This window comes from Acipenser ruthenus, chromosome 42 (assembly GCF_902713425.1).
Source record: "Acipenser ruthenus chromosome 42, fAciRut3.2 maternal haplotype, whole genome shotgun sequence".
In the NCBI taxonomy this organism is placed as follows: domain Eukaryota; kingdom Metazoa; phylum Chordata; class Actinopteri; order Acipenseriformes; family Acipenseridae; genus Acipenser; species Acipenser ruthenus.
This window is the reverse complement of record NC_081230.1, coordinates 2,445,009-2,450,380: the sequence shown is the minus strand read 5'-3', so window position 1 is coordinate 2,450,380 and position 5,372 is coordinate 2,445,009. Positions and strand designations below refer to the sequence as shown.

At 40.0% G+C, this 5,372-nt stretch overlaps 1 long non-coding RNA gene across 1 annotated transcript; it reads right to left on the bottom strand.

The window, feature by feature from the left end:
* Positions 1 to 1,491: 1,491 nt before the first annotated feature.
* Positions 1,492 to 3,135, bottom strand: LOC131709303 (uncharacterized). The gene is made up of 3 exons (XR_009311471.1): positions 3,065 to 3,135; positions 2,491 to 2,562; positions 1,492 to 1,542 (listed from the first exon to the last, which is right to left on the bottom strand). It is a non-coding gene; the product is annotated as an uncharacterized LOC131709303 (long non-coding RNA).
* Between the last annotated feature and the right edge of the window lie 2,237 nt (positions 3,136 to 5,372).

Genomic DNA, 5,372 nt, shown 5'->3' with positions numbered 1-5,372 from the left:
TGCTGTCATAGTAATACAGCTAAGGTGGAAACAGTTCTATAGAAAAGTAATTTTTATCCATGTAAGAATTAATGAAAAAAAATCCAGGGTTTCAATACTTTTTACTGTTAAAATGTATAAGTTAACTCAACAGTAAATGTTTTGCTGAAACATTATGGGATAGAAGCCAGTTGAGTTGTCTCCCTGTTCAGTCACACAGTCACATCCATAGGCTCCTGGAAGACAAAAGCATTAACATTGAGCTGGTTTTGAGCAATGCTCTATAGACGATCACTTTTCTAATGGAATATTATTTACTTGATTACAGTAAACCTGTCCATACAGCCTCCTGAATGAAGCAGTGAGCCGCAGTTGCCTCTTGTTGGAGTAACTTTGCAAAGCTTCTGTCAGATCCTCATAGACTATTGGAGGTACTTGCCTTGTGTTTGTTTTATTAACACTGCCGGCTCTTGTTTTTGGTACCATGACATTGACCTATGACCTGGTATGGCTGCGCTATTGAAGTCCTGTGGATTTTTTGGTTTCTGCTTTTTAGAGGCTTGGCGTTATTATCGTCCCAATCGGAGGTTCAAATCCTGACTAGCAAGTCATTTAACCTCCTTGTGCTCCTTCCTTCGGATGACACGTAAAACCGAGGTCCTATTGGAAGTGATTCTGCAGCAGCAGTTGTTGATGCATAGTTCACCCCCCTAGCCTATGTAAGTCACTTTGTATAAAAGCAAGTTAGTTGCTGGCAGGGCAAACTGATTCCTTTTGTATCCTAGCAGGTATTGTATATCGGAGTGTTACTGAGTTGCGAAGCTAAGCTTTGTGGTTCCTGATTCACTTTTCAGACAGCAGCTTAAACTACAGTATATTTCGGTTGCCTTTTTTTCTCTGCTTCACCAGAATAAATCCTACTTCTGCTGAATTAAATCCAGCAGTAGGTGTTCTAAGTGTCATTGTGTTTATTTAAATGTTTACTGCTTCAAAGCCATTTTGCTGTTTCAGAAAAAAAGTAAACTAGTTCCTGTAGTAATTTACATATTTTATTAGGTATATTATTATTGTTATTATTATTGGTAAAAAATAATAATATACAGTCGATAACTATTAATGAGTTCCTGCAGCTGCACCACAATTCTCAGTGGAAATTCATATGGATGTTGCATTCCTAAGCTTACCTCTTGGTTCGCCCTGGCTTGCTGTGGGACTCCTGATGTCCCTCCAGATCCCACTGCTGGACTGATGCGAGTCTGGGAATATTCAAAGAAACAGGGTTACAGCTGCTGTATTTATAGAGTATGTGTCATGAGAAACCGTGATGTACCGTATTTCTGTCATATTCTTCTTAAGCACTATGTGTAGGCTCCCTGTGTACCGAATACAGTTCACATTTCTACACAAGCATATCTAATTGTATTCTACAGTGATATTAAAAAATTATGTAAGTATTAACAAAGTGTGCAAGGTTCATGCATCTTTAAAAGTAAAATTATGATGAAACCTTACGGTATTGGTGCCAGCTGAGTTGTCTTCATGTCCAGTCACATCCATAGGCTCCTGGAAGACAAAAGCATTAACATTGAGCTGGTTTTGAGCAATGCTCTATAGACGATCACTTTTCTAATGGAATATTATTTACTTGATTACAGTAAACCTGTCCATACAGCCTCCTGATTGAAGCAGTGAGCCGCAGTTGCCTCTTGTTGGAGTAACTTTGCAAAGCTTCTGTCAGATCCTCATAGACTATTGGAGGTACTTGCCTCGTGTTTGTTTTATTAACACTGCCGGCTCTTGTTTTTGGTACCATGACATTGACCTATGACCTGGTGTGGCTGCGCTATTGAAGTCCTGTGGATTTTTTGGTTTCTGCTTTTTAGAGGCTTGGCGTTATTATCGTCCCAATCGGAGGTTCAAATCCTGACTAGCAAGTCATTTAACCTCCTTGTGCTCCTTCCTTCGGATGACACGTAAAACCGAGGTCCTATTGGAAGTGATTCTGCAGCAGCAGTTGTTGATGCATAGTTCACCCCCCTAGCCTATGTAAGTCACTTTGTATAAAAGCAAGTTAGTTGCTGGCAGGGCAAACTGATTCCTTTTGTATCCTAGCAGGTATTGTATATCGGAGTGTTACTGAGTTGCGAAGCTAAGCTTTGTGGTTCCTGATTCACTTTTCAGACAGCAGCTTAAACTACAGTATATTTCGGTTGCCTTTTTTTCTCTGCTTCACCAGAATAAATCCTACTTCTGCTGAATTAAATCCAGCAGTAGGTGTTCTAAGTGTCATTGTGTTTATTTAAATGTTTACTGCTTCAAAGCCATTTTGCTGTTTCAGAAAAAAAGTAAACTAGTTCCTGTAGTAATTTACATATTTTATTAGGTATATTATTATTGTTATTATTATTGGTAAAAAATAATAATATACAGTCGATAACTATTAATGAGTTCCTGCAGCTGCACCACAATTCTCAGTGGAAATTCATATGGATGTTGCATTCCTAAGCTTACCTCTTGGTTCGCCCTGGCTTGCTGTGGGACTCCTGATGTCCCTCCAGATCCCACTGCTGGACTGATGCGAGTCTGGGAATATTCAAAGAAACAGGGTTACAGCTGCTGTATTTATAGAGTATGTGTCATGAGAAACTGTGATGTACCGTATTTCTGTCATATTCCTCTTAAGCACTATGTGTAGGCTCCCTGTGTACCGAATACAATTCACATTTCTACACAAGCATATCTAATTGTATTCTACAGTGATATTAAATAATTATGTAAGTGTTAACAAAGGCTGCAAGTTTCATGCAAGTTTAATAATCCGGCCAATCGGAAGTTCAAATCTTGACTAGCAAGTCAGTGAACCACCTTGTGCTCCGTCCTTCGGATGGGCACGGAACGGGGCAGTGATTGATAGGTGAGGGTCCAATGGGTGTTTTCCGCATGTTTTATTTGGGCTGTGATAGGAGGTTGACTCCCATGTGGGTGGGATAAGGCAATGATCAGCACAGGTTCACAGGGGCAGAGTTAGCTAGTTGTGAGTTTGGGCTGCTGCGCTATTAAAGGCCAGTGTGTAAAATAGGTTTACCTGCCATGCTCTCGTTGGAGTCCTTACTCCCGAGTACCCGGGGCGACGTCTTTGCGATTGAATATACTTGCGTTGCAATGAAAAAAAGATCTGGTCACTAACTTATCATATCATAAAAATATCTTGTGGAAATGTAGCCACAAAATAGTTTTTATCTCACTGGAAATACAAATAGCAAGAAGCCATTGTGCTGAAGAACTATGTGTAGGTTGCTTATGTACCGAATACAATTCGTAATTCTGCTATAGGAGTCATACACTAAAATATATTCATCCACAATGTGGAGAAATCCAGCACTTAACGAAACTAAATAATGAAATGTAACGTTTCGACTAGGAGTCTTTCTCAGTGTCGTTTGTCTTTTAAATTATTACGTTTATTTTAGTAACTTTCAGCACTATTGAGAGTTGAAACCTCGGATGATGGGTTGCAATTATCTTGGACAACGATCCCTCAAGTAATATTCCGCAATCCGAGATCACAGCTAATCCCGAAGGTAATATTATGCACTCCATTCTGCACTTCCATTAGCTACAGAGGTCCCAGATGTGCAGTTTTTATAAGAAACACATGTTACAGCAAACATGTCATTTCATTTTAAAAGCTGATATCTGGTACTACATGTTAAGGTAAATTGCTGTGCCTTTTAATAATAATAATAATAATAATAATAATAATATTAATAATAATAATAATACGTGTTTACAATAAACTGCACATTTGAGACCTGTGTTAGGTACACTTTAAAGTCAGATTTATTGTTTCGTTTAGCAGAGCAGCTAAACCTGCCAGGTGACTCTGCTGTGTGTAGGCAGGAAAGGGTTCTGCCCATTAATGACAGGCTGCACTGGGTTTTTTTTTTTAAGAACATGTTTTTTTATCTGGCTTTCGATCATGAATGTTTGGGCTACATGTGTTAAAAGTGCCCTCATAAAAGCCTCCCATAGTAAAAGCATGGCAGTGTGATAAAGCACTGAAGAATTTGAATATTTGATGGATTCACTGATAAATGTAATCAGGGGCAGATCAGACCAGCTAAACCAGGTAAACCTGCCCGGTGGCAAGTGACAGCTGTGCGTAGGTGAGAAAGGGTAGCTGCCCATTATTAACGACTGTTTAAAATAAAGTATATGGGCAAGCGTCTGATAATAATGGATTCCAGGTCTAATATTCAAAGAATGTGTGTTTACTGTCCTGCAATTACTGATGCAATACATATCAAAGTCTCACGTGTTCATATAAAAGCTCAAAATGAGTTGCTTGTTCCCCTCACATCAGTATAATTATTTATATTATCCAGAAAAGAAGTCATTTTGTCTAAAATAGGGAATGGAGGAATAGCGTTTATTTGTGATTTGTTAAATGAAGCGGGATAATTGAACTACTTAACAAAACAAATCTGATGATTATTTAAAAACGCAGTACCTGCTAAATTCCTTTGCTATGTAATCCTTAAATCTCACTATTGATAAGTTCTGTAAACAGGACAATGGCCTGTCTTTTCATAAAGGTCACTGATATTACTAGTTACAAGAGCACTGCTTTCTGTGTCCCACATATATTTTAAATGCCAAACAACATTCAAAATGGTTGTGTCTCCACATTGCTCCCTCTGCTACAAGGAAGGGGACCTCTCCTTTATGTGTTGTGTATGTCTGCTGTACATTTCTTTGGAATGTTGTCACTCTTGTATAGATCATAGTGATTTCCACAAATAGAGCATTGCACAAATGAAGACGCTAGCTGGAGAATGTGTAACATTGTGCCCCATGTTTCCCCCAATGTGTCCCCAGGACAGTCTATCTTTACCAGAGGATTGGGGTCTCACGCCATTGTAACACTGGCAGAGGATTGGGGTCTCATGCCATTGTAACACTGGCAGAGGATTGGGGTCTCATGCCATTGTAACACTGGCAGAGGATTGGGGTCTCACGCCATTGTAACACTGGCAGAGGATTGGGGTCTCATGCCATTGTAACACTGGCAGAGGATTGGGGTCTCATGCCATTGTAACACTGGCAGAGGATTGGGGTCTCATGCCATTGTAACACTGGCAGAGGATTGGGGTCTCATGCCATTGTAACACTGGCAGAGGATTGGGGTCTCATGCCATTGTAACACTGGCAGAGGATTGGGGTCTCATGCCATTGTAACACTGGCAGAGGATTGGGGTCTCATGCCATTGTAACACTGGCAGAGGACTGGGGTCTCATGCCATTGTAACACTGGCAGAGGATTGGGGTATCATGCCATTGTAACACTGGGCTTGGGTAAAACAAAAACCAGAAGTGTCTGTGGCACTCCAGGA